Raw genomic sequence first — 12782 nt, 5'->3', positions numbered from 1 at the left:
GAATGTCATGATGAACCTGTTATTGAAAAATGAATGAATGAATGAAGAAACCTAGGTGTATTAGCCAAGTGTAACCAGTCAGAGAGTCTCCACCACTCAGATTTGTGCATGTTATACTTTGATTTAAACTACTACTTACAATTTACAATGTATATCCAGTTCCAAAAGCATGGGGCAGTATGTGAATTACTGTACTGTAATTATGTTCCGACTGCACAGTACTGAGCCTGTGTTGTTGGATGTTGCCCCTCGACTTTTACACCCTGTTTTCCCGACACTCCCCGGATGTTTTGGTGACATTGTGTGCTGTAGAGGGTGAAATACCTAAAATCCCTGCAACAACTCATTGCAAATAAACTATTGGATTATTCACTGGCACATTTTTGGGCAATGCTTGACCCATCCTCATTGACAAAGGAACTAGACCATTCCTTTAAAACATTTTTGGAACAGTTCACAGTGTATCTAGTGTAAAATTGCCACTTATTAATAATAACGCAGGCATCTTTTCAAGAATGAGTGAAGTTGGTGTGAAATCAAGAATCATGTCTTTTCACTGTTTTGGTTTAAATACGTGTCAAAGTGGATTTGCCAACAGTTTTTGGAACTGGGCTTGTTCAACAATAGATCAGTTTGGCCAGCATTTGCTGCCATCTTGCTGCTGACTTTGAGTTCCCTGGAAGAAATCCATCACCTTTTGAAGCATTTTGAAGTTTAAACTGTCTGTATACAGAACAAAAAAAGGAAAACCATGTCGATGCAGCCCTCGCAAACTCTCCGCCCTTGTTAAAGAGCTTCTATCTGAGGCAGAAAGTCGCTCTTGACCCCACACTACATCTGGCAGCTAATCAACTCTCGCATGATTCAACGGTGTTTATTGTTTTAGTCCATTTGCGCCGAGCCGTTTAGTGGCTCTTGGCGAATGCGAGGCCCTTATTATCCGACATTAGAGCGAGGTGTAAAAGACATTTCCTGAACAGCAGTAATGACTCTCTTTTTCACGTATCTCTCCATTTACAGAGGCCTGGGCTGCTTTACATTAGCGTAGGATAATGCATGGACTCGCTGGGGCGTTATAGTGCGCGTGGTTGTTTTTTTTAAGTTAACACTCATGTTGGAAACATGTTGAGGAAAAAAATAATAAAATGACTTGAGTGGGAGGAAGGCATAATCATTCTCTTTAAAGGACAATGGCACTTTATTAAAAGCACAGACTTATCCTGTGTAGGAAAGGGCTGAAAATTCAGCCAAAAAGTGGTCAAAATGACCTTTTTGGTTTTGGTCGATAAAGAAAGTATTTTGGCTAAAAATAACAAGCCTCAAATCAGTCTTAACAATGATTTTAATCACCCTGTTTCGGCCGCTCCCTTGAGAACTTCACTTCAGGTTGAATACCACTTTAAAACAACACATCCCTGCAATTTCAGAACACAGCAAAACAAAGAAGCTGAAGTTAAAGTCTCCATTAGCACATCTGTCTTTAAAATGACTAACAATGAACAACCAGCGACAGTCTAGCGTCAAGTAATAATAAAGATTAAGCTGTATATATATTTGCCACCATTTAATTTAAATCTTCCATTCCACCTTAAATGGTGCAATATACTAATTCTTCTGCTTTCCCAGTAAAGAAGGAACGTCCCTGGACGTTCAAAATAGGTCTAAAAGTAGTCTGTCCGTCAAGGACATATTTTAAACGTCAATGGACGTCCAAAATCTATCTTAATAAGTTAGTTAAGTGGTGACCAATCGATAACGTCAGTGGACGTCCAAAATGCGTTTTATACAAGTAATTTATTTCGGGACCAATTAATAACGTCAATGGACGTCCAAAATACGTCTAATAGACGTCCTTTCAACTTTCATTTTCAACCTTAAGAGAACGTTGATTAGACGGCAGTCATTACGTTATTTCAATGTTGAATCAACGGCTAAACGTTTACTGGGTTGGTGCTACAATAATATTGCTGCACCATTTAAATTGAAATAGAGAATTCGAAGTAGCAAAGCTACCAGAATGTTACCAGTTTCACCACTTAAGGTGGAATGAACCAGTATAAAAAAAATAAGCTGTGTTGCTTTGCTGTAACTGCTGCACCATTTAAGGTGGAATGGACCATGGTGTATGCAAGCTTGGGAGCGGAAATATAAATGCAGTACTATTTAAGGTGGAATTGTGAATAAAAAATTAAAGGCTATGGTGTCACAATGTAGATAACTGCTACACCATTTAAGGTGGATTAGCGTTCGGATGTAACTGCTACACTATTTGAGCTGCAATGGACAGTTAAACTATGACGCTTAGGAGTTAGAATATAACTTCTGCGCGATTTAAGGTGGATTTCAATTTTCTAATAAGAAACAGGTGGCAGAATGTAACTGCTGCACCATTTAAGGTGGAATGGAGAATTTGTATAAGATGCTAATGTGCCAGAATGAAGCTGACTGGTTGTCTGAATGTATGTTTAACATTGACTGCAACATTTAAGGTGGACTGGAAATTTCTGTTAAGAATCTCATTTTATGTGGTAATTTATTGGATTTTTTATGCATGTTTTAATTCTGTGGACAGTATTCCAGTTTTGGGCCATGATTATTACCAAACTCTTTCATTTGAGTACTGAGAGTACACTTGCAACCAAGATGGAGGCTTTAGCTCCCCACAGGTAGGACCCCAGCACACTTCAAAGGCCCAGGGTTGAAGCCCAGTCCCATACTGATGCCGCCATTTAAAAGCTGGGGAAGAAAAAAAAAAAGATGCTCTATCCACCTCTTTCTCCTAGATCGCCTCTCGGCCGCAGGCGCCTATTAATGCAGCGCTAAAAACTCCATGCATCCGGCCGCCATCAGAATAAAAAGCAAATCAAACCAAGTGCCTGCTCTTGAGACCCGAGTGAGGATGAGAATGGAGGAGTTTTTCCCCCCAGCTTTTTCAGTGAATCCCTAAGAGGTTTTTGGAAAGTGCCTGGGTCATGACGGACAAATCTTAATAAATGTAAAAGGCTCCACCTCAATATATTTCTATTATTCCCCTGCCCTTGCAATCTAACCATAACCACACAAAAAGACTGCTGCTTTCATGGAGATCCAGGACTGTGTATATTTCATTCGTTGAGGGCTGGCTCCACTTCACTCTTGCTAATATTCACAAAAGATGCTAAAAATAGCACAGAGAATATCTTCAAATTTCTATTCTTCCTTTTCAACTCCAGTCATGTACTTTTCCATTCTTCCATAAATCGCTTTTGTTTCCTCTTCCATTGTAAGGATGTATATCCTGCTGAGCAAAAGAACAGAATTTAATGTACAATGCCTTTTGTTGCTTTAAACGTATGCCGAGGGTATTATTTGATACGCACATGCTCACCAAATTTTGTCTTTATATCTTCATATATTGGTCAAGTAAAGTTATTAGAAACATTCCAGATCCATGGAAATCTCTAAGTTTCATGTTTCAGTTTCTGCACTCACTTTCCATTCTCTAAGCTCCACTGACCATAGATTAGAACATTACAGTTCTAGAATAAGACTGTAGTCCACTTGTTGCTCTGCATACTTTGTTTGTCCCCTTTCATTCTTTTCTTACAGGACCACCACAGAGTAGGTATTATCTGGGTGGTGGATCATTCTCAGTGCTGCAGTGGCACTGATGTTGTGGTGGTGTGTTAGTGTGTGTTACGCTGGCACGAGTGGATCAGACACAGCGGTGCTGCTGAAGTTTTAACCCCACCACAACCATCGGAGGACCATAAGGACATTATTTTTATTTCTAATTTTATATTGAACTGTTTGAGGGAAGGACATGTAACATGAACAAATAGAAAGGAAAGGAACATAACACAATATTTATAAATTCATTATCTGTAAGCACTTATCCAGTTCAGGGTCCAGGGTCCAGAGCCTACCTGGAATCATTGGGCGCAAGGTGGGTATACACCCTGGAGGGGGCGCCAGTCCTTCACAGGGCGACAAAACACAATAGAAACATAAAAATAATTTACAAAAAAGGCAAATAAATAAATACTTATTGACTATTTAAATATAACATTTTGATCACTTTAATCATGTACACAATATCAGTGGATGTGAATTGTATTAAATGTGTTGAAAGCACAGCTGTAGGTTTCAGATGTCAAAAATAAATAGGGATGGGTTTGGATAGAAGATGGGATTACTGGAGATGGATAGCAGAATGTCACATGAAGCTATTCATTACTGAATTTATTCAGTAAATTTATTCATTTTCTGAAACTCCTTCATCAGGGTCATCCACTCACTGGCTACAAGGCAGGAACATACCTTGGACAGGGCGCCAGTACATTACCTGGCATCACACACTCTCCCAATAACACACACTCACACATATGGACACCCTTGAATAATCAACCCAGCTACTAACATGTGTTTTTGGACTGTGGGAAGACACTGGAGCCTCCGTAGGAAAAACACAGGGAGAATGCACTAAGCTCTTTACAGACAGTGACTCAAGGCAAGGATTGAACCCACAACCCCAGGGCCCTGAAACAGTTTGGCAGAGACTTTACCTGCAGTGTCACCATTGTTTTCTTACTATGTGCCTCTATACTATAGCTTTTTTAGTGCACATTTCAGGGACAACATCAAAATGATTCAAGTCTATGAAATCAATTCAGAAATGATTCAACTAGAGCATATGTGAGCTTAAAATACAAGGTATAAATACCACACCTTTTAAGAATATGTCCCTACAAGTATTTTTCCTGGTGGATGAGAGGATAGAGCTGTGTTTACGCACTCGTCCCAGAGGCCAAGTTAGGTGTAAAAACAGCAGGTGGTTCCAAGCACATTCATTGGATTTCAGTAGATAAATTCCAGTTCACTGAACACAACCACAAGATCCACCTGCCTGAGGACTAACCACAACAGAGATGTTCAGAATACAGCCAGGAGTAGCTCTAAACTCTATTTAGGCGGCTAAAGGCCTATTCACACAGAGTGCGATTTTTTCCCACGAAAAATATGGATGCAACGTAGTGAAACTTTCACACCAAGTCGGACACATTTTTACCTCAACACTCTGAAATTGCGAGAAGACACTGGAAGAGGAAGAAGAAAGTAGGAGTGATGATGAATTTATCATTTTACTTTATGCCCTACAATTAAACAATACACACACACTGAATCCACCCCAGTCTACAGAACAACACAGCGACTTTAGCTGTGTTTTTCCGAAGGTCACTGGAGGAGTTTGAGGCTCTGATTCTGCTCTTCCCATCTTTAATAAATTGTATTGCTCTAACCACCACATTTTAGTACTTGTTTTAAAAATATGCTACGAACTTCCTGCTCATTTGTTTGGTTTGCATGGCAACATCACTTGGATTAGGTGGTTTGATTTTAACGCATCCGTAAAACACAGAAAATAGAACAGGTTCTAATTTAAAAGTGAAAGACACTTGACATGTGTTTTTTTTCCCCGTCCGTAAATATCAGATTCGGTGTGGATTGCAGGTGACATCAGTGTGTGTAGTAGCTGCTATATTGGGTGCTTACACATAATTACCCATAATTATCCATAAACTCACACCTTTAGTCCTCATTTAGAGCTCTGTCCATCTATGTCAGTCAATCAAAAATACTCCCTACATAGTGCACATCAAAAACGATAAATGATTAATTTTAGATTTCTAAATATAAAACTAATTATAATGAGAGACATGAACCTTATAGCTATCTAACCCTGTTTTCAACATATACACTGTGCTCTACAGAGGATGTAGAGTGATATTTAGGATTCGGCCCCCCAGCATTGGGCTGTGGAGTTGTGGAATCAGCATTCTCTGAAAAAAGTGAGCACCAGTCAGTAGCATTAAGTGTGTTGGAGTGGTATTTGTACTCAGACTAAAATCAGTGCCTGAATTCAACAAGGTTTATGTGGCTGAATGCATCAGTCACACACATAAATGCTCCAACAGCTAGTTTAAATCCTTCCTTGAAGAGCAAAAGCTATTACTGCCACCACCAATAGCTTATATTGACTGGGACCTACTCATAGTTATGGATGCCATTTGATCAATAGCTGGCTAAACTAATGAACTCAGTCAAATGTGGCAACACAAAAACAAGTTCGCTGGGACTGAACTTGGAGACTTTGTTACATACATTCTGAATAAACAATGTAATATTGTATATAAGGCTTGAGTACACGGTCCACTGTCACATCAAACTGCTTTCCTCATCCATCTCCAAGCATGCACTGCATGACTGCACTAAATCAAGAAAAGGCTGATGGTGTTCCAAACAAACTGCCACCGCTTGAGCTTTACATTGAAGAATGTAACGCAATGAATACATTCCAAACTTACTTACTTCCATCTCCTCTTTCTTTACAGAAAGAGCCTCTTGTTTTTTTGAGTTAGGTCTGATATGGATTCATACTTGGTGTTGGAAGATTATTCTGAATATTAATCAGGGAATTAGTCAGGGAATAACGGGTGATTTGTCCAACTCCCAGATGGGTACCATCTGCAATTGAAATGAAATGAAATTTAATTTCAGTTGTAATTTCAGTCCCAATCTCTCCATTAGAGAAAGAACATTTAGAACATTTTACACACCACGCGAAATATTACTGCTTTTAAATATATTTCGTGTTTCACCGGGTGTGTTGGAGCCAAAGTGATTTAGTCATTTGTGATAGTTCTATATTTTACGTCATCAAATATATTGGGGAGGAGTCATATACATTAGACCTGTCTACATGATTGGTTAATTTCTGATATCCGTATTGATGACACAGGTAAAGCTGTATTGTTAACATACAAATCATAGACTTGGTAAGTCTGTCTCGACAATTGAATTTATTTGTAATATTTTGGACGCACCGTCATTTTAAGAACGTTCAACTTCATGCTTTCACTGAGTGTAAATTTGAGGACACTTTTTTGAGGACAAGTTTCCTTTTTTGACTTTTGAAGCATTAAGCAAAATCCAACACAGATTGATTTGACGTGAATTGGTACACGTTATTACTGACGCAGTTGATATCCTTAAAAAACCTTCAGAGAACACGTTCCTTTGCTCCACATCCAATTGTTACCCCTCTGGTCATCTCGTAGTGACCTTAGGCTCAGGTTCGGTTGCTCCAATGCATCCCATTCTATTGGGAACGCTTCTGGACTTTATGAAAGCTGTCAGTGCCCAAGTGACTGAAGAAGTGAGTGATGGAAATTCATCAGTTCTAAAGTGTGTATGGGAATGTTTCTATATTTACACAAGTGTATATATGTAGTACAAGACACTGCCGTACAGGATTGCTTCTCTGAAACCCATAAGACCCACCGAATCACAAGATAAATAAGCAAATCCGATTGCTAATACTATGCTAATTCTGCACACACGCCACAGGCCTTCTATGCAGACAAGATTTCTCAGCATTGAATCTGTCTGTTCATATCATCAAATGTACCATTATCTCCTATTATCTACCTGGCTAATCGTTCGCTATTAGTCTACTATTAGGGTATCAGCAGGTTTATTTGCTGTCGCACTTGGGCGGCTGAGTGGAGAAGACTGTGCAGGCTTTGATTAGTCTGGAACAGTGATTGCGCTTCTCTCTGTGAAGGCATCTAGAAGCAGCCGAGTGGGGAAATTAGGCCTAATCTTGATGCAATAAATACCCTTTTCTTGGAGATTATTCATATTAGTTTAAATATCCACCTCGCAGCCATGCTTTCCAAAAGCTTACATTACCACTTATTAAGGGATTGTACGAGCACATGAGGCTACTGTTTGGCATTGAAGGTGCGCCTGGATTCCAGTTCTTTTTTTCCCCCCCGATGTTTAAGTGGCTATTTAAGTTTGCATCACTGCTTTGGTGAACAGTAATAAGTGTGATTTAACATTATGAATAATTTCATCTTCAGTACGTAATAAGGAAGTGACTGGAACGTGTTGAAAAGGGCTTCTGGTGTCTTAGAGGTGGGGGGGTGGATATAAGCCACGATAAGATTAGATCCTGAAATGAAATGAACTTCTAATCCAATACTGTTTTTAATGAACTTCACAGAGGTGATCTGCACAGAAATGGCTCTCCATCATACTCCACACTGGTGTCCTTCCCCAGCCGTAGCCTCGTTCAAGCAAACGTAACTGTCTTAAACGAATAACCAAGCTGAACCAAATCTGTTTGCCTTCCATGCGCTCTGGCAGAGCCACTGCCTCTCCTGCTGTTTGACACCTATGCTTTTGTTCTGCCATTTTTCTTGATTCCCTCTCATCCCTCTAGTCTCTGGGCTCATGCAGGTGGAAAAATAGTGAATTATTGATGAGAGCTTGGCCAGTTCATTAGACTCACATCTGCTCTTCATTGGAGCTCTGTTTGCCATGCCAGACTGGTGTCAAGGGTGATTTGCCCACTTCTGTAAACGGATAATAGGCAATAATGCTTTTTATTCAAAGCTCCTATCACGGCTTGACTGTGCCATCTTGTATGCTATTGTTCATTTACTGTGCATCCTCCACAAACAGCACGCTGTCACTAAGGGAACAAAACCTCGTATTTCCAAAATTGCAGCTTTGAAGAAGGTGAAAACTGTAGTTTTACATAGGGATTGTCAACATCTCTGTTGATTTCTACTGTTGAGGACACTTTTTGCTCTAAGAGTGGTCATTGTAGTGAAATATACCACTACAACCAACCAATTTTTATAGTGGTGGTTATAGGAACTAGGGGTCTACAACACAAACACAGACATTTTGTTTACTATACAGAATGACCAGTGAAGTCTCTGACATGAGGAAGTGTAAGCAGTAGAGCTGTGCCATTACATTTAATTCACGATAATATTGTAATAATTTTAAAAACAATAAAAATAATCAATATTGTAAATAAGTAATAGCATCATGCAGGGACCCATAATATGCCATATGCTCTTTATATTAGTAATTGAGAAATTTGCTCCAAAAAAGGGGAGTGTGGAGGTGGTTTGGTTACAAAATACCCAATGTACCTTAAACCATTGTATTATGTAACAATATATTTAATTAATATTAATATAACGTTTTGGGTATCACCCCAAAAGACTCTGAAATATCATGATATTACATTAGGGCCATATTGCCCACCCTTAATACATAGCCATTTTGAGTGATAACTTTATGTGAAGTAGTTAGTTTAAGAATTATAGAAGTCTTCAGGTTCGTACCACCACCACTGTGAATATTTCAGATGTGGTAAGTTTCTCTAGAGTGGAGCATTAGATATAACATCCCTTCAAATTATATGGTTTATTTCCTAATTATTTAATTACACAGGAAACTTTGCCTGTAAACAAATTAAATAAAAAATAAACAGTCAGAATTGCATTATTCTAATTTATGATTACATAGATTTAGAAAACGACGTCCACTACACATTTGTCAACCCCCTCTTGAAACAGGCCGACACGGGCCAGCGCTCCAGTGATTAGCCGCTGCAAATTGCCCTTTGTCCGTTTCCCACCGGCTCAGAGATTAAATGTCAGTGGTGGTTTACGTGTGTTGGATGGGGTGATATAATATGACGATACGGACGAGTGAATGACTATCAGGAGCTCCGGTCAGCCGCCCTTGCCCACGACCCGTCATTAACCCTAATTGCTTTGTTCATTTGGCCGAGCAGCCTCTGTCCACTCTGGTCAGAGAGAGTGAGGGGGGAAAAGCCAGAGTTTGCCTTTATTTCGGACGATGGCCGGACACTGATTGAACTCATTTGGAATGAAGTTATTACACTTTAATCAGAAGCCTTTGAAGGGCCACTTAAAACCAGCTGTGCTTTTACACAGACACTTCGTCGGAAAGCGAAAGTACGACTCTTGAGTCTCATCGGTGGTCATGATGCCAGCGAAACGAGAGTTTCCACCGGTATTGACTTTTCAGATATGGCACTGACTTCACTGAAAAAATGTAAATGGTACCTTAATTAGACAACAGTCACTCTTTCTTTGTCTGTCTGTCTCTCTGTATCAATCTCTGTGTGCCATCAGCCAGTTGGAGCCATTGTAGAGAGAATACCTTCACTCCAGTTGTTTGTAGTTGGTTGATTAGCAATTTGAATTGGACAGCCGGTCGATCAGTGAGCTAATACAAGAACGCAAGAGTGGTTTGCCTGAAAATGACACAGAAGGTTTGACTTATTAACTTAAGGATTTATTTATTACTTCATCTTGTGTAACTGCTTCATTCTGATCGGTCCGGAGCATACTTGGATTGGTGGGGCACAAGACAGAAACACATCCATGGCAGTGTGCCTTTCCATCACAGGGCTAGTTTCTTGTTCTCTTTAATTTTGAAAAAGTTCAATTGTATTTGAATCAAAATTTATTCATGGTTAGTTTTAGTGCTTTTCCACTGCATGGTACCGCCACTGCTTGACTCTCCTCGACTCTACTTGCTTTTTGGTACTTGCTACCTGGTTAATTTCTACTATTAAACTTGTTCAAAAGGACACAGTGTAATTTTACAAGCTGCCGTTGTGAGTTGCTTGTGAACAGCAATGTTCCCAAATCTAGAGGTGAAGAAGATGTTACTGTAGCATAGGACAAAGTACCTATTAATACACTTAAGGAGGATGACTTTTGAATACAGGGGGTCCTCGACTTACGATGTTGATCCGTTCCTACGTCGCGTCGTAAACCGATTTTCGGTGTAAGTTGGAACATACGTACATACTGTACGTAAATAACATACTGTAAGCACTGATCCTATCCTAACACCTATCCTCCTCGGTCCCGAGCCGCGTAACCGTGTATTCTTCCGCCGCGCACACCACACACGAAGTTCACGTTACGAAGTTTACGACGCAAAACCACTTGAGTCGAAACAAGGCTTTATACAGTAAATGAGAGATGTGTCGTAACCACGAAACATCGTAACTCGGGACTGACGTAACCCGAGGACCCCCTGTACATTTTTTTAACAAATTTTGAATATTCAATACATATTTATCTTTGTTGTCTACAAACATAATTTCTTATTTCAAATAAATAAATTATTCCAAATAATTAGCATCCAATTTATGTTATTTACGACCTTATTTTCTAAAAGTTTTATCACAATACCGTCTCTGTACATAATCCAGCTCTCTTCGTCATGGATACGGTCAGAACTGATGGCTGATGGCTATTATGCCCTTGAGCGGGGCATTTAACCCCAAGCTGCTCCAGGGGGACTGTCTCTGCAGTTGGTTAATGGACATCGCTTTGGGCAAAAGCGTTGGATAAATGGCTAAATGTAAATGGAAGCCACTGTTCTCTCTCCGTGAAGCTGCTGTCTTCGGTTACACTTCAGAAAGGGGGAGTTTGGAGGTGGAGTAAATGGTGGGATATGTCTCAGTGTTGTACTTGTTGTGATTCATTTTGTTGCTGGCTCTTTATTCTGCCGATGATAGGAGATACAGAAAATGCCGTGAAGAGCCTCTCAGTAGCCGCTTTTGGCCAGTGTCGTCTGACACTGCATTGCATCATACTGACCACAGACCATTATTATAATCGCAAACACTTTCTCGGGCTCCTGCTGAACAGTTATGTATGCCACAGTGATAGTGGATCTTGTAAAACCCTGGTTTCCCAATGGACTGTGTTTGACACGCTCAGATGCGTTTATGATTTGTAGAGAGTGAGGTCTTCTTGACCACCTTAACAGAGTGAAATGCAGAGGAGTGATTATAGCACAAATAGGTTTAACTTATTTATTTTTGTTTCAGAAGATGTTTATTAAGAGTTGAGGAATTGACCAAAGGCCACGCAAGACCTTTTAGATCAACAGAACTGTCCCCAACAGATAAACAGCACTTAAAAGGAACATACTCTCATCTTTTCCATAAGTGAACACAACCCTGCAGTCGTAATGAAACATCTGTGACATCATTTAATCAAAACATCACAAGGATCAAACAGAACAGCACTATTCACGCGGTTTAAACAGCTCTGTTAAGAATGACCAGTTTCAGCACCTATCCCTGTAAATGTGCAACTCTTGGAGTCGACTCATTCTGCAGCACACTTTGAGCTTAAAATGTTAACGTTGAATAAATGCAGAATGTATTAGAAGAAATAAAATGGCCATATCCCATCTATAATAAATAATACCACAACATAATAAAACATATAAAATACATGATTGGGGCTAAAATTAGGCCTTTTTTATTGACAGAAATAGATTAATTGAATCGACTAAAACTAGCTTAAAGCGTTTTTAGTGTTTGTTGACATGAATCTCCAAACACACACATCTATCATGTGATTGGACGATTGTCTGATGACACAGTGAGTAAGAAGATGTTGAGAAGATGTTCTTTTAAATTTGTTAAATAACAGGACATTATTTTTTTATGCTCAGTATGATAAAAAATGAAAAAATAAAGTATTTTAAAATATATGTAATTTTTTAGGCTTAATATAAAAAAATCGGAACGTGTCATTTCAGCTGGTTCTCAAGTTTTAGTATCGTTATTATTGGTATCGTGCCACCATTACTAATTTTGTAACAGTGACCAAACGTGTAGCAGGTAGCACTGTTGGAATATAATGGTCTTTCTGTCAGATTATGTGCCTGCTGTGTCTTTTTCCTCTTCTTTTTATTAATTTTTTTTTTTTTTGGAGCTGACAGCATGTAAGAAGCCCAGGCCCCGGGCAGGCCTTTGGAGAACAGCTGAAAATAGAGGGCACACAATGCTTTGTCACTTTCGAGTAAGATCAGGGCGACTGCACTTTCTATAGTTTGGATGCTGAAGCTGAATTTTTAAAACCCCCCTGAAAAGCCTG

General features: G+C 39.4%; 1 protein-coding gene across 1 annotated transcript in view; it reads left to right on the top strand.

Moving 5' to 3' along the window:
* cntnap3 (contactin associated protein family member 3) overlaps positions 1 to 12782 on the top strand; it is a 192631-nt gene that overhangs the window by 47894 nt on the left and 131955 nt on the right. The gene's annotated exons all lie outside the window — the stretch shown is intronic.

The sequence above is a fragment of the Hoplias malabaricus genome, chromosome 18, assembly GCF_029633855.1.
Source record: "Hoplias malabaricus isolate fHopMal1 chromosome 18, fHopMal1.hap1, whole genome shotgun sequence".
In the NCBI taxonomy this organism is placed as follows: Eukaryota; Metazoa; Chordata; class Actinopteri; order Characiformes; family Erythrinidae; genus Hoplias; species Hoplias malabaricus.
The sequence above is the reverse complement of the archived record's forward strand: the minus strand, read 5'-3'. Positions and strand labels throughout refer to the sequence as shown.